The sequence below is a fragment of the Moschus berezovskii genome, chromosome 24 (genome assembly GCF_049115385.1).
Source record: "Moschus berezovskii isolate FMDL1 chromosome 24, NW_MosBer_1.0, whole genome shotgun sequence".
NCBI lineage: Eukaryota > Metazoa > Chordata > Mammalia > Artiodactyla > Moschidae > Moschus > Moschus berezovskii.
The window spans coordinates 20,410,655-20,435,416 of record NC_142483.1 but is presented as its reverse complement, the minus strand read 5'-3'; the positions used below and the strand labels follow the sequence as shown (position 1 = coordinate 20,435,416).

The 24,762-nt window shown below is 41.4% G+C and overlaps 1 protein-coding gene across 2 annotated transcripts in view; it reads left to right on the top strand.

The window, feature by feature from the left end:
* The first annotated feature begins 1,561 nt into the window (after nucleotides 1-1,561).
* The window catches only part of FHIT (fragile histidine triad diadenosine triphosphatase), a 1,558,201-nt gene continuing 1,535,000 nt past the window's right edge, over nucleotides 1,562-24,762 (top strand). For both annotated transcript variants that reach the window (XM_055414232.2, XM_055414233.2), the window contains exon 1: nucleotides 1,562-1,718. The gene's annotated coding sequence lies outside the window, so the exon portion shown is untranslated. The remainder of the gene's footprint in view (nucleotides 1,719-24,762) is intronic.

Sequence of the window (24,762 nt, the reverse complement as noted above, 5' to 3'; positions counted from 1 at the left end):
CCTAGTCCTTGTTTATGAGCTGAATGACTGTGTGAAAACTATTTAGCTGTTCTGCAAGTTTCAATTGCATTTATTATAAAGTCAAGTTTGTTTCTCATCCTCCACTAGACCAGGAGCATCTAAAGGTTAGGAACTGAGACTGATTCATTTTCTCCAGTACCTACATGCCACTGGACACAGAATACACAGAAAAGACTGATTCTGAATTTAAACAGAGCAAGCACAAGGGCCCCAGGATGGTCACAGATGAATTTATCTGTACCAAAGCAATCGAGAATAGAGAATAATTCAATTCCTCAAAATATATTTACTGAGTGTGGACTATACATATATATATATATATACTGTGTGTAATATACATATTATGGGTGTTTATATACAATATATAGAACGATTATAAGACAAATTCTATAGTGTATAAACACATAATTATAATATATAAATTTATATCATAACTATATAAATTTAATACCTATAAAATGTTACACTATATGTATTACTGATACTGTATTTACACTTCCAGTAGAAACAGCGCTAGAAACAGTGCAATGATCAGAAAAAAGCGCCAAATCTAAAGCAGATCTTTCATTCTAGGGGCTTGATTGAGTGAAAATCGCTCAGTCCTGTCCAACTCTTTGTGACCCCATGGATTATACAGTCCATGGAATTCTCTAGGCCAGAGTATTGGAGTAGGTAGCCTTTCCCTTCTCTAGGGGATCTTCCCAACCCAGGGATCGAAGCCAGGTCTCCCCCATTGCAGGCGTGTTCTTTACCAGCTGAGCCATAAGGGAAGCCCAAGAATACTGGAGTGGGTAGCCTATTCCTTCTCCAGCGGATCTTCCCGACACAGGAATAGAACCGAAGTCTCCTGCATTGCAGGCGGATTCTTTACCAACTGAGCTATCAGGGAAGCCCTCATTCTAGGGGACAAGATGATATAAAAGATAAATTATATACAATGCTTGGTTAAGGGCAAGAAGTAAGGAGAAGAATAGCAAACAAAAAAGAAGAAAGGAACGGACAGGGGTCTGTGGTACAACTTCAGTTAAGATACCAGGGAAGGCGGAGTTCACGCATAAACTGGATCAAAGTAAGGCCCGCGGGCCGCGTTCTGAGAGAAAAGAAAAGGCTTTAGGAATCAAAAAGATCCGGAAGGAGGCGAGGAAGGGAAAGGAAATTCAGACAGTGAGGAATAGTAGGGGAGTAAGTTGAACGCATTTGGGAGGAAAGAAGGAAACAAAAATATAGCACAGCCTAAAAAGAGTCGAACACGACTGAGCGACTGAACTGAACTGAAACAATGATGTTACTTTTTACATTTGGTAAAAAAAAAACAAAAAAAAACCAAACTGTGTGAACTATGACGAAACTTACTGAGGAGATTGTCTCCTCAGCTTCACTTCAGAGAGGGACAGTGTTCCCGGCCCTTAAACAGGGATTTTGTTACTCTAGCTTCTGATTGGCTGGTGTAGGCGCGTGCTCTGCGCCTATTGGCCCGCGGCCCTGTCCCCGGACGGGTAGCCATCTTGGGTCCCTTCCATACTGCACAGCCATCTGGGAGTTGGAGTCCCTGCTCTGTTCTGGCCAGTCGCGGGACTTTTTGCCCTCTGCTCCCGGGAACCTCAGGCAGCCACCCCCGTGGGCACAAGCCCAGGCGCTGTTCCTGCCCCGCGCTCCCTCCCTCTGCCTTTACTTCTCAGCTGCCAAGATCTTGGAAGGTAGGGGCTGTGGGCAAGCCCAAGTCGAACAGCGTTTCTGTGGCGCAGGTCAGGGTTTCCACATGCGTCTGGTCATTACTCCGGCGTCCCAGTGGGGCGGAGTCTAACTGGGTCCTCGCAGCTAGCTGGGACGTGGTGGGGGTCTGTCCGGAGGACCTTCCCACGTCACCGAGCCTTTACATGGCTTGTTGCTGAGCACTCTCCCTAATCCTAACCTGCCTCTCTTCTGCTGTATTTTATAGGTGGGTAAACTGAGGCATGGGGCCACGCCAGCGGTTCCAGGGAGGCCCCAGCTCCCGGCCCTGGTGGTGTAGTTGGCACTGGCCACTTTAGATGGTTTTCAATTTCACTGTTAAGTAGCAGGACCTTCTGGTGCAACAGATAACGACCAGTGTTAAAACACCCAGCTCTTGGTTCCCGAGGTGGAGGGGGGTGGTTTGAACACGTGTCCAGAAGAGCCGAGCAGGGTACAGGGAAGGCAATATTTTGGGAGACAGTTTTACATTTAGTATTTAAGAAACACAAATAATAATTTATTATAGGAGGAGAAAAATCAGTACTTTGTTGGACTTCCTTACATCTTTTTATGGCTTAAGGTTTTTATATGAAAACGTGGGGATTTTAAAGGTTTGTTCATGTAGGAAAAAAAAAGGTCGGTCGGTGAAACTGGAGCTGGATTTGCAGCCTCCTCTCTAGGATCGAATTCTCCCTTTGCTGTATGACCAGCCACTCACAGTGCATACCTAGGAAAAAAGAGCTCAATGCTCCCTGCCCAAGTGGCCTAAGGAGCTGCCAGGAGCTGAAATGTAAATGAGGTCTTGCCTGTGAAAGCTTGCCCCTTGGAAACTTACAGCTTTATTAATGTGGGCCTCTGAAAAACGTGCTGGCAACCAGCACAAAAAACGCCAGAGGTTGTTGTAGAAAGGCTCTGAAACTTGCCGGGTCCCGGACTACCGAGGGCGGCCCCAACTCGCACCTGTTAAGGTGGTGTACCTGAACTCTCCACTTTCTGGCTCCATCTTTTCGCCGGCGGCCCGGACCGCGGAGGCTTCTGGGAGTTGCAGTCCCTCTTTTTGCTTCCCGGAGGGCTGGTACTCCATCTCCCAGCCTGCCATTTGGCGTGGTGCGGTGTCTCCTGGTAGATGAAGTTTCACTTCAGCCTTTGTGTGGAGCAGCTCCTTGACTCGGAACTACAACTTCCACTTGGCGCTGCGTTTTTTGCTGCCAATCTTGCGTCCACCTGCTAGAGCCACTAGAACCGAGTCTGTTGAGATAGGTTTAGTAAAACTGTGTTTTTGTTGATTGTTTACTTTCTCCAGGTACTAAGTATAGGAGATTATTGTAAACGCTCTTCTAAGTATGTTAGGGATTATGCATGTTTGCAAACAGTGAATACTACATCTCACATTTGTAGATGAGTAAAAACACTTGCAAAGATGAACTGTCTGCAGTCACACATCTAGTAATAAAATGTAATATCTTTCTTATAAATAGACATCCAGTTCAGTTACTCAGTCGGGTCCGACTCTTTGCGACCCCATGAATCGCAGCACGCCAGGTCTCCCTGTCCATCAAAAACTCCCGGAGCTCACCCAAATTCATATGCATCGAGTAGGTGATGTCATCCAGCCATCTCATCCTCAGTTGTCCCCTTCTCCTCCTGCCCCCAATCCCTCCCAGCATCAGAGTCTTTTCCAATGAGTTAACTCTTCGCATGAGGTGGCCAAAGTATTGGAGTTTCAGCTTTAGCATCGGTCCTTCCAATGAAAGGACTGATATCCTTTAGAATGGACTGATTGGATCTCCTTGCAATCCAAGGGACTCTCAAGAGATTTCTCCAACACCACAGTTCAAAAGCATCAATTCTTCGGCGATCAGCTTTCTTCACAGTCCAACTCTCACATCCATACATGACCATGGGAAAAGCCATAGCCTTGACTAGACGGACCTTGGCTGGCAAAGTAATGTCTCTGCTTTTTAATATGCTATCTAGATTGATCATAACTTTCCTTCCAAGGAGTAAGTATCATTTAATTTCGTGGCTGCAATCACCATCTGCAGTGATTTTGGAGCCCCAAAATATAAAGTCTGACACTGTTTCCACTGTTTTACCATCTATTTGCCATGAAGTGATGGGAACAGATGCCATGATCTTAGTTTTCTGAATGTTGAGCTTCAAGCCACCTTTTTCACTCTCCTCTTTCACTTTCATCAAGAGGCTTTTTAGTTCCTCTTCACTTTCTGCCATAAGGGTGGTGTCATCTGCATATCTGAGGTTATTGATATTTCTCCCGGCAATCTTGATTCCAGTTTGTGCTTCTTCCAGCCCAGCGTTCCTCATGATGTACTCTGCATATAAGTTGAATAAGCAGGGTGACAATATACAACCTTGATGTACTCCTTTCCCAATTTGGAACCAGTCTGTTGTTCCATGTCCATTTCTAACTGTTGCTTCCTGACCTGCATATAGGTTTCTCAGGAGGCAGGTCAGGTGGTTTGGTATTCCCATCTCTTTCAGAATTTTCCACAGTTTATTGTGGTTTTGGCATAGTCAATAAAGCAGAAATATATTTTTTTCTGGAACTCTCTTGCTTTTTCGATGATCCAGCGGATGTTGGCAATTTGATCTCTGGGTCCTATGCCTCTTCTAAAACCGCTTGAACATCTGGGAGTTCATGGTTCACATATTGCTGAAGCCTGGCTTGGAGAATTTTGAGCATGACTTTACTAGCGTGGGAGATGAGTGCAATTGTGCGGTAGTTTGAGCATTCTTTGGCATTGCCTTTCTTTGGGATTGGAATGAAAACTGACCTTTTCCAGTCCTGTGGCCACTGCTGAGTTTTCAAAATTTGCTGGCATATCGAGTGCAGCACTTTCACAGCATCATCTTTCAGGATTTGAAATAGCTCAATTGGAATTCCATCACCTCCACTAGCTTTGTTCATAGTGATGCTTTCTAAGGCCCACTTGACTTCACATTCCAGGATGTCTGGCTCTAGGTAAGTGATCACACCATTGTGATTATCTTGGTTGTGAAGATCTTTTTGTACAGTTATTCTTGTATTCTTGCCACCTCTTCTTAATATCTTCTGCTTCTGTTAGGTCCATACCATTTCTGTCCATTATCGAGCCCATCTTTGCATGAAATGTTCCCTTGGTATCTCTAATTTTCTTGAAGAGGTCTCTAGTCTTTCCCATTCTGGACATTACTTTTAGTTATTACATTTTAATCTTCTCAAGAGCTATATGAGAGGAACAGTCATTTTCATGTGCAGTTTCCATGTTAGAAATCTAAGGCTAGGAAAATTAAGCAACGTGGTGAAGTTAACTCATCTGGTGAATCAGTTCAGTTCAGTTGTCGCTCTGTCCTGTCTGACTCTGCGACCCCATGGCTTGCAGCGTGCCATGCTTTCCAATTCATCACCAACTTCCTGAATTTGCTCAAACTCATGTGCATTGAGTTGATAAGGCCATCCAACCATTTTATCCTCTGTCGTCCCCTTCTCCTCTTGCTAGTGAATAGAAGTGAATAGAAGTCCCAGCATTGTAACCCTGTCTTCTTGACGGTCTCTGCTTAGAAGAACGTACAGGGAGCCTATCCTTTCAGAGTATGGAACTTGGAATCTTTCCATTATACCATGTTGTCTCTGTAGTTAGACACTAAATGGTATCGCTTCATCTAAATCTGAGGCAAAAATCTTAGAACAGTTCCTGTCATATAGTACACGTTTCACAAATGTTAGCTATAAATAGTTTTATAATACCCTTATTTTAGAGAACAGGTAACTGGCCCAGGTGATAAAGCAGTTTGCCAGAGGTCACAGAGTCAGTTCGTGTCAGACATGAGACTAGACCCAAATATCTTCTTTCCAAGTCCTGGGTTATTTTCATTCTACCAACAGTCAACTGGCAGGAACACCAGATATGAAGCTGTTTAGATAATGGTTTCTCTCCTAATTTGTTGTTTTAGGTCACAGACCAGTGCTGATTGTTGTAAAGTCTTGTTTCTTATTATTGGTAAGGTTGTAATATTTCATTAATTCAATAAATGTTTTTTGAGTATTTTTATATGCTCATCTCTCTTTAGGTATAGGGCCTCATGGATGAAAAGTAGCTAAGGGGTTAGGGCTAGAATGGCCTTATAAACTAATTAGCTTTTTCATTTTAAAATTAGGGAAGTAAAAAAAAAATGAGGGGAGTGAGGTACATCATGTTTCGCAGTCCTCATCTCATGCCTTTGTCAGAAATATTCTGTTTCTGCAGGGAGACAGGGTTCTGTAGGCCTCATAGTCCTGTAGTAGAAGTAGTGGAGTGGTGGTGGTAGTCGTTCAGTCGTGTGCGACTCTTTTCGATCCCATGGACTGTAGCCTGCCAGTCTTCTCTGTCCATGGGATTCTCCAGGAAGAATACTGGAGTAGATTGCCATTTCCTTTGCCAGGGGATCTTCTCAACCCACGGATCGAACCTGGGTCTCCTGCATTGCAGGCAGATTCTTTACTGTCTGACCATGAGGGAAGCCCCCATAGTACTGTATGATGTAACCTTTTAGGCTCATGGTTCTTTTACTTAGTACCCTTGCCCTTGCCTTATTCCTATAATTTTTGGTGGAATGCTTTAGGAAATGTTTCTGTGTCCCTGTCTTTTTATGTACATGCAGGTTCAGGATGTTCCTTTTGTATTTTGGGAGTTTAGTCTTATTTTGGCTATTATTCTTTTCTCTTTTGTCCTTTGAGACATGATAACAAAATCTGACATTGTGTTTGCATTCACATACATTTGAAATCTAATCCTTTAATACAGGTTATAAATGAACACACGAGTTGTTTGAATTACACAAAACTTTTGTTTTAGAAGACACATTGGTCCTTTCAGTTATGTATTCACAGATAATAAAGTAGGGGACTCTCAACTCTCATGTGTGAAAGATGGTTTCTGCATGATGAGATAATAAAGTAGCAGTTTTAGAGACTTCCCTGGTGGTCCAGTGGCTGAAACTCTGTGCTCCCAAAGCAAGGGGCCAGGGTTTGTCCCCTGATCATGGAACTAGATGTTGCATGCCACAACTGAGATCAAAGATCCCACATGCCTCAACTAAGACCATGCGTAGCCAAATGTTAATAAATGCATATAAAAATTAAAGCAGCAGTTTTTTAAATTATTGGCTAAACATTCCTGAGACAGTTACTATGGGACACGTTCTGCTCATCACCGCTGTCCCTCCAGCTCTTTTCTAAATGACAGTCTGATCCATCATCTTCCAGCATACTGCTTGACCACTGGTAGACACTGAAAAAGTATTTGTGGAATTGCATTCATAAGCACCTTTGAGCCCTGTTCCTACATTTCCCCCTTGAATCTCAGTTTTCTCTTTTAATGTTGAAATGCAGCTTTGAAATAGAAGCTGTAGCAGGTTGCTTTCAATGTCCACATTGCAGAGAAAAATTTCAGCCTTTGAGGTCATCCTCTGAGGGACTGTTTCTTTGGGAATGTCCAGGTCTGTGACTTCTAAGATGAGAAAGTGATTCAAATAGCAAAACACAGAGAGTGGTAGTCTGAAAGCCTGTGATTCAAATCCCAGCCCTGCCTCTTCAGCATGTTACTAAACCTTTGGTTTCCTCTTGTAAAATAGGGATAATAAGCACTTGTACCTTATAAACTGATGATAAAGATTAAATAAGACAGTGTGTTTAAAGATTTGAGCATATTTTCAGTCACTCAATAGCTTATATTCAATAGATGAATAGATCTTATTTTTGTTATTATTAATGTAAAATTGTTTATGAAAATATATGTACTCAAGATTTAATCTAGAGGTAGATCCCTGTTTCATAAAAGTGTCTGTCATTTGTTTTCTTAGAGTAGCAAGCTTGGCCAACATGTATAAAATATGAAGTTAGGGCTTCCCTGGTGGTCTAGTGGTTGAGAATCTGCCTGCCAATGCAGGGCTCACAGGTTTGATTCCTGGTTGTTGAGGTTCCCACATGTCGCAGAGCAGATAAGCCCCGTGTGCCACAACTACTGAGCCAATGCTTGGGAGCCCAGGAGCCACAGTTCCTGAGCCCCTGTGCTGCAACCATGGATGGCCATGCGCCTACAGCCTGTGTTCTACAACAAGAGAAGCCGCTGCAGTGAGAAGCCCATGCATTGCAACAAAGAGTAGACCCCTGCCCCTAGCCACAACTAGAGAAAACCTGCACGCAGCGACAACGACCCAGTAGAACCAAAAATAAGTAAATCTTTAGAAAAAAAGTGTAGTTAACTGCAGCTCTTGATAACCCATCTTGTCAGCCCAGTGAAACTCTCTTGTGTAGGCAGATAGTGAAGCTTTTGGCTCTGCATTGCCTGCTGAGAGGTGCCTGATCTCTGGTTTCATCTATATATGAAATCTTGGGTTGAAAAGCGGCTGACTGTCAGTGGGGCCTTGTGTCCACTTCTAGAAAGGACTGGGCCTATCTCAGGAGCCTCAGGGTTAAAGTGAAGCAGTTGTCATCTAGCTGATGAGTAATCCCGGGGCAATGGCCATGTGGACATGGCAGTGCTTCTTTCTAAAGCTGACAACTTCAATAGTCATGAGGTTACTGACAGAAAAGGGGTTTGCTCTTTTTCTTTTTGGCCGGCAGCATGTGGGATCTTAGTTCCCCCGCTAGGCATTGAACTGACACCCCCTGCAGTGGAAACGCAGAGATTTAGCCCCTGGACCACCAGAGAAGTCCCAGAAAAGCAGTGAGATAGGGGACAGGAAAGGAGAAACAGAATGAGGATCGTAGGGGACTTCCCTGGGGGTTCAGTGACTAAGATTCCACACTGTCAATGCAAAGGGCCTGGGTTTAGTCCCTGGTTTTCAGGGAATTAGATCCCTCATGCCACAACTAAGAGTCCTGTATGCTGCAGCTAAAGATCCTACCTGCTGCAATTAAGACCCAGCGCAGCCAATTAAATAAATATTAAAGCACCAACAACAAAATGAAGATCATAGCAAGAGCAAAGAGAAGAAGAATGAAGGAAACAGTCAAGGCCCCCAGTCAAGTTATCTTAATGTAATTACTGAGCACATTTTCCCTGCTTCTAGCTCTGTGCCAGGCACCGCACTGCTATGCATTGGAGATACAGCCTCGAGTGCTACTGATATGGAGGTGATCCTGGCTGTATATCCTAAGCAGTGAAGAACTTGAAGGAGAGAAGGAAGGAGGTGGAGTGTGTTAGGATTTGATAAGCAGAAAGGTCTCTGTGCTTGGGAAATACAAATCATTGAAAGGGAAAGATGAGGCTGCAGAGGCAGGCATGGGTGATAGTTTGCAGAGTCCAGTTACCTGTATTGTTCAAGAATTTCAGACTTTATTCAAAGGTATTTGTGAGACCATTTAAACGTCTTTTTTTTTTTTTTTTGAAGTCATTCAGTTGTGTTTGACTCTTTATGACTCCGTGGACTATACAGTCCACATTCAGGCCAGAATACTGGAGTGGGTAGCAGTTCCCTTCTCCAGGGGATCTTCTCAACCCAGGGATCGAACCCAGGTCTCCGTCATTGCAGGAGGATTCTTTGCTAGCTGAGCCACCAGGGAAGCTCAAGAATACCTGAGTGGGTAGCCTATCCCTTCTCCAGGGCATCTTCCCAACCCAGAAATGGAACCGGGGTCTTCTGCATTGCAGGTGGATTCTTTACCAGGGAAATCTTAAGGGGACAAATAAAATTATTTGATTTGTTTTTTAAAGAGTTTGGATGCAGTATAGATGATGAATTTGTGAGAGATCATAGTTGATGTGAGAAAAGCAGGTAGGCCTGCGTTTCTTTAACGTACATTTGAATCTCCTGCTAATTCTAAAATGTAGAGACTGATTCAGCAGATCTGGAATGGGCCAGATATTCAGTGTTTCTAACAGGCTGATGCTGCTGGTCCATGGACTGTACTTTAAGTAGCAAGCAGGTACTTAGGAGACTCCTCAGTGTTCTAGGTGAGAGATCATGGTGATTAAGAGAATGGAGTCTGGAGAGCAGAAGACCTGGATTCTAAACTTGGTTTTATCACTTACTTGCTGTGTGACATTGGGGAAAGTGACCTAATCTCTTTGAGCCTCGATTTCCTTATTCTCTGTGAAATGAGGGGGTTAATAATTTCTGTTGCTTTAGTCATGATTTAAATTTTGAATGAGGTCACCCCTGGAAAGGGTTATTGTGCTTGATACAGAAATTGGCATTCAGTACATGGCAGCTTTGGTTTTATTCTTAGTGTTACTAGTAAAAAACCACGTTTTGCGTCCTGCTCCATGTTTCCTTATCACGTTTTGAATACTAGGTGAAATAGACTTTCTTTAATTCCACTGTTTTTGCTCATGTCTCACAGGTGAAGTGCTGAACTTATTCCAATCATTTGTAAAAGTTTGAACTTTATGGGCAAAGAAGTATATTTCTTGCAGCAATTGACTCTGAATTTGATGGCAAAAAAATCTAAGCTCTTTCTAAATTTGAGGGAAAAATAAGGGAAAAGTGATTTGCTGGAGGGTTTAATACAACTTAAATATTACATATTTTGGGTGAATTTACATGTATCCTGAGGTTTTCTTATAATGGTAAATAAGAAGGAAAAGAAAAGAAAATTGAGAAACTGGTTAAGGGGTTCACAAAAGGCACTCATTGACCGTATTCTGGAGCTTAAAAGACTCTGAATCATTTTGTGTTTACTAGTGTTCCTCATTATGGATTTACCTCAGAGTTCCATTAAAATTTGGTGTATTTTTCAGTTTTTCAGGCTCACAGCTCTTGGAACTAAAACCCACCATAGGTAATGTTGAAGTATCAGTGCTTCCTCGTGAGGTTTAATGCATGCGTATTTTAGTTGGGCACAGGCTTTAGGAGAGTATGGTCTGCAGTCGTTTAATTGCTAAAGTTTGTTTTATGTGATAAGAGCAGAATTTTTATTTTCTGCAAGATGTGAAGTCTCCTTTGTGTGTCTTCAATTAAGGAAAACAAACAAACAAACTCACTGCTATTTCCCTCCACGTCCACTGCAGGACAGAACCTATTTGGTCATGTCAGTAGATGCTTGAGTGATGCCTCGAGGCTGGATTTTGTGTGTGTGCTTGGAGCCCTGAGGACAGGCAGAGGAAGGGGCTAGAACCTGCTAGAATAAGATTGTTTATCTAAACCCTGAAGTACTGTCAGTCTCTGTCCAACCTCCTCCAGGAACAAGCCTAGTGAAGGAAGAGGTAGTAATCTGCAGGAGATCAGGGAAAAGCGGGAGAGAAAGACAGAGACGCAGAAGGAGACAGAGAAAGAGAGGAAACAAATGCGGAGGTTATGGGAGGGTAAGTCAACAAGAGGATGGTCGGGTGGAGGGGAAGGGAACGTTGTTTTTCGGTTTTTCATTCCACAAATATGTATGCAGATGGTACCTCTGAGGTTGTGCTGGGCACAGCTTACATGGCTCTACACACAGAGAGGCCTGATTAATGTGAAGTGTTGATGCCTTCATCAACAGTGAAGTGATGCTGGGGCTACAAAAACAACAGGTGGCTCCAAGTTGCTGGGTTCTGCCAGCTGAGGAGGTAAAAGCAAACCCAGCAGACAGCGGCCACAGATAAATCTGCAGCTGAGGCCCTCTCTTGGCCTCTGTCTGCCCGACAGAATGCTTCCTCTAAGCTATCGCTTCCTCTCAGTTTTTGAACTTCGAACAAGGCAACAGACCAAGGTCTCCCTGGCCCAGAGGAATTAGCTGTCTTTGGTTTTCTGGTGCAGATGAAACAGCTGAGTCCAGCCCTTGTGTGTCAGGGCCTTCCTGGAACTATATGCAGGCGTGGTTTGGCCAGAAGCTTCTGCACTTCTAGCTAGTTCCTAGGTGCTACAGATGTGGAACCGTGGGTCACAGTTGGAATATCAATGTTCTAGATCCTTATAGCTTCCACTGTGTTGCCATACTATTTTTTTTAAGTTAAAATAGAGTTGATTTACAATGTTATGTTAGTTTCTGTTCTACAGCAAAGTGATTCAGATATCTATCTATCTATCTATAGTAGTTTCCGACTGTTTTTTACCCTATGGACTGTAACCTACCAGCCTCCTCTGTCCGTGGGATTCTCCAGGCAAGAATACTGGAGTGGGTTGCCATTCCCTTCTCCAGGGGATCTTCCCAACCCAGGGATTGAACTCCTGTCTCTTAGGAGGTCTCTTGTGTTAGCAATCAGGTTCTTTACCACTAGCACCACCTGGGAAGTAGGTAAAATGTAACAATATTTATATATATAAATATTACATTTGTCAGTTCAGTTCAGTCTCTCAGTCCTGTCTGACTCTTTGCAACCCCATGGACTGCAGCATGCCAGGCTTCCCTGTCCATCACCAACTCCCGGAATTTACTCAAACTCATGTCCATTGAGTCATTGACGCCATCCAACCATCTCATCCTCTGTCATCCCCTTCTCACCTTCAATCTTTCCCAGCATCAGGGTCTTTTCCAATGAGTCAGTTCTTTGCATCAGGTGGCCAGAGTATTGGAGTTTCGGCTTCAGCATCAGTCCTTCCAATGAATATTCAGGACTGATGTCCTTTAGGATGGACTAGTTGGATCTCCTTGCAGTCCAAGGGACTGTCAAGAGTCTTCTCCAACATCACAGTTCAAAAGCATCAATTCTTCGGTGCTCAGATTTCTTTATAGTCCAACTCTCATATCCATACATGACTACTGGAAAAACCATAGCTTTGATCAGATGGACCTATGTTGGCTAAGTAATGTCTCTGCTTTTTAATATGCTATCTAGGTTGGTCATAGCTTTTCTTCCAAGGAGCAAGTGTCTTTTAATTTCATGGCTGCAGTCACCATCCTCAGTGATTTTGGAGCCCCCCAAAATAAATGTTACTGTTTCCACTGTTTCCCATCTGTTTGTCATGAAGTGATGAGACCAGATGCCATGATCTTAGTTTTTTGAATGTTGAGTTTTAAGCCAACTTTTTCACTCTCCTCTTTTATTTTCATCAAAAGACTCTTTAGTTTTTCTTCGCTTTCTGCCATAAGGGTGGTGTCATCTGCATATCTGAGGTTATTGATATTTCTCCCGGCGATCTTGATTCCAGTTTGTGCTTCATCTAGTCCAGCATTTCTCATGATGTACTCTGCATGTAAGTTAAATAAGTTAAATTACATTCTTATATATATATATTTATATTATATATTTTTTGTATTTTTTTCATTATGGTTTATCACAGAATATTGACTATAGTCTCCCATGCTATACAGTAGGACCTTGTTGTCTATCCATTCCCTATATAATAGTTTGCATCTGCTAACCCCAAATTCCCACTCCATTCCTTTCCCACATCCCCTCCCCCTTGGCAACCACAAGTCTGTTCTCAATGTTAATGAATGCTTCTATTTCAGGAAAGTTCATTTTTGTCATATTTTAGATTCCACATATAAGTGATATTATCTATTTGTCTTTCTGACTTACTTCATTTAGTGACTAGATATATCTGTACTGCTGCAAATAACATTGTTTCATTCTTTTTTATGGCTGAGTAGTATTCCATTGCAGAAGAAGGCAATGGCACCCCACTCCAGTACTCTTGCCTGGAAAATCTCATGGAAGGAGGAGCCTGGTGGGCTGCTGTCTATGGGGTCGCACAGAGTCGGACACGACTGAAGCGACTTAGCAGCAGCAGCAGCAGCAGCAGTATTCCATACATATATGTACCACATCTTCTTTATCCACTCATCTGTCAATGAACACTTAGATTGTTTCCTTGTTTTGGCTGTTGTGCACAGTACTGCTGTGAACACAGGGGTGCTTGTATCTTTTTAAATTATAGTTTTATTTGGATATATGCCCAAGAGTGGAATTATTGGATTGTATCATGACTCTGTTTTTAGCTTTTTAAGGATTCTCCCTATTGTTCTTAATAGTGGCTGCATCAATTTACATTCCCACCAACAATGTAGGAGGGTTCTTTTTTCTCCACACCCTCTTCAGCACTTATTATTTGTAGACTTTTTGATTATTGCCGTTTGTCCAGTGTGAGGTGATACCTCATTATAGTTTTGATTTGCATTTCTCTAATAATTAGGAGTGCTGAGCATCTTTTCATGTGCCTGTTGGCCATCTGTATATGTCTTCTTTGAATAAATGTCCTCTTAAATTTTTTTATAGCTTTCATTTCAACTCTTTAATTTTTGATCTCAACTGTAAGCTCCATGAAGGCATGAGTAGTGGCTATTTTGCTGATGCTGCCTCCTCAGCATGTGGTCCCTGTTCAGTGTATGTGGTCCTTGTCAGGTCCTTGGGCTTCCCAGGTGGCGCTAGTGTTAAAGAACCTGCCTCCAATGCAGAAGATGTAAGAGCCCTGGGTTTAATCCTGGGTCAGGAAGATCCCCTGGAGGAGGGCATGGCAACCTCCTCCAGTATTCTTGCCTGGAGAATCCCCTGGACAGAGGAGCCTGGTGGGTTACAGTCCATGGGGTTGAAAAGAGTCAGACATGAGTGAAGCAACTAGCACACAGGCACAGCAGGTCCCTAATTTGGAATTCAGCGTTGTACTTTGCGCTGAACCACATTACTTCTGGGCCATCCTCTATTCCTTCTCTGGTTAGCCAAGTCCTGGTTGCGTGGGGAGTTCAGTTCAGTGGCTCATCATGTCCAACTCTTTGCAAACCCATGGAATGCAGCATGCCAGGCTTCCCTGTCCATAACCAACTCCCAGAACTTACTCAAATTCATGTCCATTGAGTCATGACACCATCCAACCATCTCATCCTTTGTCATCCCCTTCTCCTCCCACCTTCAATCTTTCCCAGCATCAGGGTCTTTTCCAAAGAGTCAGTTCTTCGCATCAGGTGGCCAAAGTATTGGAGTTTCAGCTTCAGCATCAGTCCTTCCAATGAATATTCAGGACTGATGTCCTTTAGGATGGACTAGTTGGATCTCCTTGCAGTCCAAGGGACTGTCAAGAGTCTTCTCCAACACCACAGTTCTAAAGCATCAATTCTTTGGTGCTCAGCTTTATTTATGGTCCATCTCTCACATCCTTACATGACTACTGGAAAAACCATATCTTTGATCAGATGGACCTTTGTCGACAAAGTAATGTCTCTGCTTTTTAATATGCTATCTAGGTTGGTCATAGCTTTTCTTCCAAGGAGCAAGTGTCTTTTAATTTCATGGCTGCAGTCACCATCTTCAGTGATTTTGGAGCCCCCCAAAATAAAGTCTGTCACTGTTTCCATTGTTTCCCCATCTATTTGCCATGAAGTGATGGGACTGGCTGCCATGATCTTCGTCCTCTTTCACTTTCATCAAGAGGCTCTTTAGTTCCTCTTTGCTTTCTGCCATAGGGATGGTTCAGTTCAGTTCAGTTCAGTTCAGTTGCTCAGTCGTGTCTGACTCTTTGCAACCCCATGAATCACAGCACACCAGGCCTCCCTGTCCATCACCAACTCCTGGAGTTCACTCCAACTCATGTCCATCGAGTCGGTGATGCCATCCAGCCATCTCATTCTCTGTCGTCCCCGTCTCCTCCCACCCCCAATCCCTCCTAGCATCAGACTCTTTTCCAGTGAGTCAACTCATCGCATGAGGTGGCCAAAGTATTGGAGTTTCAGCTTTAGCATCAGTCCTTCCAATGAACACCCAGGATTGATCTCCTTTAGAATGGACTGGTTGGATCTCCTTGCAGTCCAAGGGACTCCCAAGAGTCTTCTCCAACACCACAGTTCAAAAGCATCAATTCTTCGGCAATCAGCTTTCTTCACAGTCCAACTCTCACATCCATACATGACCACGGGAAAAACCATAGCCTTGACTAGATGGACCTTTGTAGGCAAAGTAATGTCTCTGCTTTTTAATATGCTATCTAGGTTGGTCATAACTTTCCTTCCAAGGAGTAAGCGTCTTTTAATTTCATGGCTGCAATCAGCATCTGCAGTGATTTTGTAGCCCAAAAATAAAGTCTGACACAGTTTCCACTGTTTCCCCATCTATTTCCCATGAAGTGATGGGACCAGATGCCATGATCTTTGTTTTCTGAATGTTGAGCTTTAAGCCAAACTTTTCACTCTCCTCTTTCACTTTCATCAAGAGACTTTTGAGTTCCTCTTCACTTTCTGCCATAAGGGTGGTGTCATCTGCATATCTGAGGTTATTGATATTTCTCCCGGCTATCTTGATTCCAGCCTGTGCTTCTTCCAGCCCAGCGTTCCTCATGATGTACTCTGCATATAAGTTAAATAAGCAGGGTGACAATATACAACCTTGACGTACTCCTTTTCCTATTTGGAACCAGTCTGTTGTTCCATGTCCATTTCTAACTGTTGCTTCCTGACCTGCATACAGGTTTCTCAAGAGGCAGGTCAGGTGTTCTGGTATTCCCATCTCTTTCAGAATGTTCCACAGTTTATTGTAATCCACACAGTCAAAGGCTTTGGCATAGTCAATGAAGCAGAAATCATCTGCCTATCTAAGGTTATTGATGTTTTTCCCAGCAGTCTTGATTCCAGCTGTGCTTTGTTCAGCCCGGCATTTTGCATGAAGTATTCTGCATACAAGTTAAATAAGCAGGGTGACAATATACAGCCTTGATATATTCCTTTCCCAATTTGGAACCAGTCCATTGTTCCATGTGTGATTCTAACTGTTACTTTTTGACCTGCATACAGACTTCTCAGGAGGCCAGGTGGTCTGGTATTGCCATCTCTTTAAGAATTTTGCATAGATTGTTGTGATCCACACAGTCAAAGGCTTTGGCGTAGTCAATAAGGCAAAAGTAGATGTTTTTCCTGGAACTCTCTTGCTTTTTCTGTGATCCAACGGATGTTGACAATTTGATCTCTGGTTCCTCTGCCTTTTCTAAATCTAGCTTGAACATCTGGAAGTTCTCGGTTCATGTATTGTTGGAGCCTGGTTTGGAGAATTTTGAGCATTACTTTGCTAGTGAAATTGCAGTTGTGCAGTAGTTTGAACGTTCTTTGCCTTTCTTTGGGATTGGAATGTAAACTGACCTTTTCCAGTCCTGTGGCCACTGCTGAGTTTTCAAAATTTGCTGGCATATTGAGTGTAGCACTTTCACAGCATCATCTTTTAGGATTTGAAATAACTTAACTGGAATTCCATCGCCTCCACTAGCTTTGTTTGTAGTGATGCTTCCTAAGGCCCACTTGACTTCACTTTCCAGGATGTCTGGCTCTACGTGAGTGATCATACCATCATGGTTATCTGTGTTATTGAAATCTTTTTTGTATAGTTCTTCTGTATATTCTTGCCAACTCTTTAATGTCTTCTGCTTCTGTTAGGTCTATACCATTTCTGTCCTTTATTGTGCCCATCTTTGCTTGAAATGTTCCCTTTGTATCTCTAATTTTCTTGAAGAGATCTCTATAGTCCTTCCTATTCTATTGTTTTCCTCTATTTCTTTGCATTGATCACTGAGGAAGGCTTTCTTATCTCTCCTTGCTATTGTTTAGAACTCTGCATTCAGATGGATATATCTTTCCTTTTTTCCTTTGCCTTTTGCTTCTCTTCTTTTCTCAACTATTTGTAAGGGCTCATCAGACAACCATTTTGCCTTTTTGCATTTCTGTTTCTTGAGCATGGTCTTGATCACCGCCTCGTGTACAATGTCACAATCCTTTGTCCGTAGTTCTTCAGGCACTCTGTCTTATCAGATCTAATCCCTTGAATCTATTTGTCACTTCCATTGTATAATCATAAGGGATTTGATTTAGGTCATATCAGAATGGGGAGTATAGTAAGTAAAATCTACAGAAGCTTCAGACCTCAGTTCCTCTTATCATTTCTCTGAACTTGTACAGAAACTCATTTCCTCTCCTTATTGGAGGTTACACCTTGTATATTGCGTTAATATTGTCTCTTTTCCCTCTTAAGAAAGTTTGCTCCCTGAGGGCAGGGACCTCATTGGTCCTATCCTCTGGCCCATGGTAGACAGAATGAGTTTTGGCTCCTCATTACCATCAAGATCTGAAAGTCTGGGTCATGCTGTGGCTGCTGCTTCAAACAGATGGGTCATTGATATTGTGCAGGTAATAGGAATTGTGAAATGCTGGGGAGTCAAGGAGGGGCTCATAGGGAGGGAATATGGAGAGGAGCCCACTGTCTGGTTCTGAGCACTGACTGCTGGCTTTGCTTCTCATTAGCTGTGTAATCTTGAGCACAGGACTCAGCCTCTCTGAGTCTCGTTTTTCTGTAAAACAAAGATGATAATACTACTTAACTCTTAAGAGTTGTTTTGAGGATTCAGTGAGATATGTTGATATAAAAACTGCCTTGCACAGTGTCTGATGCATAGTCAACACTCAGTAAATTACCTGTGGGCACTGTCATTAAATCTAGAATGTTGCTCTGTCTACTTCCTGGCAAGTAGTTATTTTCTTGGGGAAGTCTCATATTTGGCCATGAAATAAATGGAGAGGCTAGTGGTTCTGGCCATATAAAGTTTACCAAAAATGTTGGTGAACAACAACCCAGGATTCAGCACACAAAAATATAAATGCTGGTTGATGTTCAAAACAAAGAACTGTAAGTTAGAAAACAGCACATCTACCATGATGTAATATTTAAATGCATTCTCACTGAAGAAGTGAGACCCTTAAGATTCTCATTAGCCCAACATCAGAAAAATGATAAATATTAATATTTGTCATCAAAGGAAAGCTTAGAAATCAAAGCAGAGCAAACAACTGTTGTATTTTAAGGATTACATAATCCTGAATGAATTTTAATTCAACACCTCCAAAACTCTCTTTTTAGGATTTCTGTATAAAGCAGTTTAATTGTTTTTATCCCGTACACAAACTGGGAAAGATATGCTTTTAGTCAGAAAAAAATTCAGGGGATTTGTTGATTCAAAGACCTGGGCTTTGTTGTGTTTTATGTCTGTAAGGGAGACCCAGATACGCCTGAGCCAACCCTTCTCCATTGATCGTTATCTATTTTAGGAGAATCATGTTGGGAAGTTGGCTCTGGGTAGATTATGAAAGGGTACCAGGGTGCCTCCTGGCTTTGCCTCTCTACTCTGTCTAGTTCTGAATGTGCCAGGACTGTGTACATCGTCCCGCATGGTCAGGAGGGAGCAGAGGGAGAGGTGACGGACTGGTGCCACCCCCTGCAGCTGTCAGGGTCCCCCTTCCTGCTTGCAGTGTGAGAGGGCCTCACCAGTCACCAGTCCTGGTGGAGGTCTGGCGACCTGGGTTTTAGTTCTGGCTCTTTCACTGCCTTATGCAAGTCCTGTCCTCTCTCTCTCTGGGTCTCCCTTTCCACACTTTTCAAGTGAGGGACTTGGATCTGATAATTCTGAAGTCCTGGGCTCTCCAATATCCTAAGACCGGGTGGAGAGCTTCAGGGATCTGATAAGCCTTCCCGCTACCCTCGGCCAAAGGGCATTAGCCTGGCGAGGCAGTCTTTGGGGCCAGACAGTCCTGCATCTTGCCTTAGCTAATTTACTTAAGTACTCAGTTTTCTCATCCACATGAAAATAGTACAAGGTTGTTGTAAATAGGAGATGATTGTGAAAGCATTCAGTGCTGTTTGACACATCACAGGAATTTAATGATGCTGCTGTTTTGATGTTATTATTATGTTATTATGTTGTTACTGTAATTACTATGTTTATATCTTGACTCAGCACTTTCCCGTCTCTTTACAATTCAGTTTTTTCTTTCTCAAAAATAGAGATAATAAGAGAATCTATCTATTGGTTAATTGTGAGGGTTAAATTAGATAATACATGAAAACACATGGGGTGCTTCCTGGTATAAAATACCAGATACACAGTAGCAGTTATTTTAGATATCATTTTTTAAAAAATTAGTTGCAATATCTTAAAAAAAGAACTAGATAGGAAAAGGTGACTGGGGGTAGTTACCTTCTCTAATATACTTGCTGAAGCAGATTTCCCAGTTGTCTAAAAGATTCCATGTTTTCCCTAGGCATCTCATTTATCATAGGGAACAGTAAATAAATAATGTCAAAACTGTTCTTAGAAGTAAGCTGTATGTATCCAACATGAGCTCTTAAACCTGGATGCTGTAGTCTGTTTGTTCCATATACATACACAGGAAACAAAAACACTAACTGGAAAAGATATCTGCATTCCCATGTTCATACCAGCATTCTGTATAATAGCCAAGATATGGAGACAACCAAAGTGGCCACTGATGGATGAATAGATTAAGAAATTTTGGTATTATAATACAATGGAATATTATTCAGCCATAAAAAATGAAGAAATTCTACCTTTTCTGATACATGAATGGATCTTGAAGGCATTATACTAAGTGAAATAAAGTCAGTCAAAGACAAATCCTCATTTACATGTGGAATGTTAAGAAAAGGAAAAATAAAGGAAAGCTGCACCCTTCCCCCACTGCAAACCTACACCAGACTCATGGAAAAGATCAGATTTGTCATTATCAAAGGTACAAACTTCAATTGTACAATAAGTATTAGGATTATAATGTAGAACATGGTGATTATAGTTGGCAGAGCTTTGTGGTATATGGGAAGGTTTTTAATAGGATAGACACTAAGTTCTCATTACAAGGAGAAATTTGTTTTTTTTTCTTTTTATTGTATTTTTATGAGATGAGGGATGCTAACTAAATCTACTTATGGGTATCATTTCACAGTAGATGTAAATCAAACCACCATGCTGTACACCTTAAATTCATACAGTGATATATATCAATTATTTCTCAATAAAGCTGGGAACAAAGGTGATACATATACAGTAGAGAAATGGAAAAATAGAAGATAGCTAAAATAGTGGAACATGATACTTCTGGGATGACAGCTGGAAAGTCGGAAGAAATGAAGCAAGAGATTTTTTTCCCCCCTAAAGTCTATGTATTTCCATTTAGCTAAACTATTTAAACTATTAATTAATAAGAATTATTTTGCTAAAAGTGAAAAACAAAAAAACTAGTATTCCAGGTCCATGATGTATTTCCACACATGGATGACATATATTAGTTAGAAGAGACTTTACTTTTTATCGGGTTACTATGGGCCAGGCCCTAAACTAAGCCCTTATGGGGATTCTCTCATTTCATCCTCACAGCAACTCTAGGGAATAGATACTCCTATCTATTTTCCACAGATGAGAAAACTGAAACAGAGAGGTTAAATATATGCTTCAGGACACCCAGCTGGCAAGTGGTAGTGCTGAGATGTGGACCCATGTCATTTGACATGGAAGAGAGCTTGAGCTCTACCAGTCCTTAGCTAGTCAAGAGGTCAAACCTGCTGGGTGGCTACTCTTTCTGTATTAATAAGGTCTGATGGACCAAGACAAGGATATAAATGGACTTGCTTTTTACCAATGACATAGCAAATTAACATTCATTCTTATTGTTTCTAGGATCATTCCATTTCATGTAAGGGGATGAATTTCAATATGCAATAGACTATGGAAACATCAATATTTTTCTCAGATTAGCAGCATCAAAACTATATTTATGGAATTAAAACATATTGCATTTATATAATGCAAATTCACTTGTAAACAAGATTTCTTTATCTCTCTCTGTAGCTTAGCTTGCAGCTGTTGGCATCAGTCTATTTTTAAAACACAAAAATAAATTGTTTCTTGTTAACTCCTTTGGATCTGCAGACAAATGCTAGACAGAGTTACTGTCAATGAGGACAGCATCTTGGTCAGAGAGCCCAGATTACTCTATCAGAAGGTGCTATTTGAAAAAAAAAAACAACAAAAATAACCTTTTCTTACCAACTGCATAAGAAAATTAATTCATTTTCAAAAATAAAAAAAGACAAAAATGCTCAAAAAATAAAGTATTATTGGCATTTTGTCCCCGTATGATAGCACTATCAATATTTTAATGAATACCCTTTCCATCCTTTTTTATTGCATATGTGTATTTTTTTCAGTTAGTTTTCTAAATTGGGATCACAGGTTATGTATTGTTGTGTTATCTGTTTACTCATCAGTGTATTGTGATGTGCATTTTCCTATGTCAGTAATGATTGCGAAGTACTCTTTCTGTTAGAACCTGCAACTTACCCTAACAGTTTAACAGTAGGTTTCCCCACCTCTGCTTCCAATATATGTTTGTTGTTGTTTAGTCACTAAGTTGTGTCTGCCTCTTTGCAACTTCATGGACTGTACCCCATCAGGCTCCCTCTGTCCTTGGGATTCTCCAGGCAAGAATACTGGAGTGGGTTGCCATTTCCTCCTGCAGGGTATCTTCCCGATCTAGGGACTGAACCTACATCTGAATTGGCAGGCATCATTTTTTAATCACTGCGCTGCCTGGGAAGCTCTCTGATGTATGTTAGTGAAGAATATTTGCATATATTTATAATCACATCTATGATTCTTTTCTTAGGATATATTCTCAGAATTGGAAATGCTGTAGGAGTAACTATTTGGTTTTCCTTCACTGCAGGCAGTGCTCCCCTGTGCACCTAGAATCCCCACTAACAGCATCTCCTGGGCTCCGTTTCCCAGGAACTTCAGAGAAAAAACTACGGAGCAGGAAGATGGTGGGAAGTTAACATCAGTCTTCAGATTCTACTCATGGATCAAAATAAACATGTTGGGTTTCTGGTACCAGCGTTAACATATCCTGTATTTGCTATTTAACTCTGTCAGCTTTGAATTCTTTCAGCTGCAAGTAATAGAAAACTTGACTTATGGTGGCTTTAAAAAGTAGGGAATTATTTCTTCCACATAATAAGAAATTTGGGGGGCTTCTGTGATGGTTCAGTGGCTAAGACTATTTGCAATGCAGGAGGCCTGGGTTCAATTCCCTGATCAGGGAGCTAGATCCCACATGGTGTAACCAAGTGTTCTCACATGCCACAACTAAAGATCCTGCCTGCCACAACTAAGACCCAGTGCAGTCAAATGAAAAAAAAAAAAAAATATATATATATATAAGAAATTTAGAAATGTGTGGTGGCTGTGGCTTTAGTTCAGCAGCTCAGAGATGTCAAGGAGAGTGTGTCTGCAGTGTTCTTGGTCTTTTCTAAATGGTCACAAGATGGCTGTGGGTGAGGCAGGTATCATGTTTGTGTTCTGGGAGTCAGGGAGGGGTGTGAGACAGATGAATGAGACACATTTTTGATTCTGGGAGTTGTTAGCCTGATTTTACAAAGTGGTGCTTTTTTATCTTTTTGCAGAGGTAATATATGTTCACTATAGAAAATATAGTTCACCTATAATTTTACCATCCAGAGGTAATCACTGCTCTCATTTTGGTGTTTATCTTTCTAGTTTAGTTAAAAATGCACAAAAAGGTGGGATTTTAAATTTATGTGCTGCCTCATAACCGGCTTTTAAAATCGGCATCTATCTCACTGCCTTGCACTGGGTAGATGGTTTAAAGATTTCACTGGAAATTCTATGAATAATTTAAAAAATACACTATGCATATTATTTTTCTGTATCTCTGAGTAGTCTTTACAGTCTGTATTTTATAGTATAATTTTTAACAGCTGCATATCCCACATTTGTTTGAATGTTTGATGATTTATTTCACTGAATCGCTATTATTTTACATGTAGATTTGAAAAAAAAATTTAACTGTGACAAATAATACTGCATTGAACATCTTTGTGTGTGTGTACATAAATCTTATATCCTTAGATAAATTCCTTTCAGAAGTGAAATCAGTGGGCCCAAGGAAATGCCAGTTTTATGGTCCTTGATTTATATTATCAAATTGCCCTCTTGAAATGGACTATTATACTTACTACCAGCAATGTGAGTTGTTATAATCTTGTTTTACTTTCTGGCTTTTAATGGACATTTTTTTTTGAGTTGATAGTATATTTGTCTGATTCAAACAGCTAAACAATACAAAAGGCATAAAGTGAATTTTTACTCTTGTTCCTGTCCCCATACTCCCATGTCTGGCCCCATTTCTCTCATATGTTAACCACTCTCACTAGGTTTTTTTGCATCCTTTCAGTATTTTTTAATACATTGAGGCAAATATGTACATAAATTATTTCCCTTCCTTTCTTACACAAAAAATAGCACACTGTTCTGTATCTTGCTTTATTTGGTTTGACTGCTGTATAATGTTCCATTATGTGAATATTCCATAGTTTTATTTGTCTGTTCTCCTGTCTAGGTATATTTGAAACCTGTGTCTTTTCAGGGAAACCAGGCCCAAGTGAACCATTTTATTCTGGCCCTGCAGCTAGACCACAAATTGGAGTAAGCAGCTTTATCTGAATTTCCTAGACCTACTGCCTGGCTAGCTGCACATTTTGACTTAGCCTCCCAGGTGTAGTTGGCAGTGTCTGAAATATTCTTATCTAAACATTTTCATGTTTTAGTTTGGGTAAAGAGTAACCCCTCCATTCTCATCCAAGGGATGATGGCTCCTATAGGAAATTATGTCCTATGTTGCTTTGTAATAAATTCATTGTTATAGAATGCCAGGTATATTGTATGCTCCCTTGAGAGGCTCTCGGGAAGAATCCTTCCTTGCCTCTTCCTTCTTCAGATGGCTCTGAGCATGCTTTAGCTTGTGGTTCCATAACAAATGTCCTTCACTTGCCCTTCTCTGTATCTTCTCTCCTCTTCTGTCTCAAATCTCTGTCTTTCTCTTACAAGAACACCAGTCATTATTCTTAGGGCCCACCCAGATAATCCAGAATGACCTCATGTCAAGATTCTTCACTTCATCTGCAAAAATCCTTTTTCTGAAACAGGTAACACTTGCAGGCTCCAGAGATTTGATGGAGATGTATCTTTGGGGGGCTACCATTTAGCTCACGACAGGCTTTGAGTCTAGGGCTCTGATTCCAGAATCTGTGTTCTTCCCTGCTAGATCATACCCTGTGAAATGCTGCAGAGAAAGTCCATTTTCTGTTCCACATGGTAGTAAAGGACTAAGGCTTATTCGCTCAGTGTTGTTTCTTCATTGCATTGTACAGAGGAGGTGCTCAGTAAAATGAAATGGCTTTAATCACTGAATTTCCATAGAAATTATGGAAGCAGTTTTCATATCTGTTATTGCTTTTCTCCAGGCTGAATATTCCCCAGGTACTTCAGTTGTTCCTTATGTGAAGTTCAGAA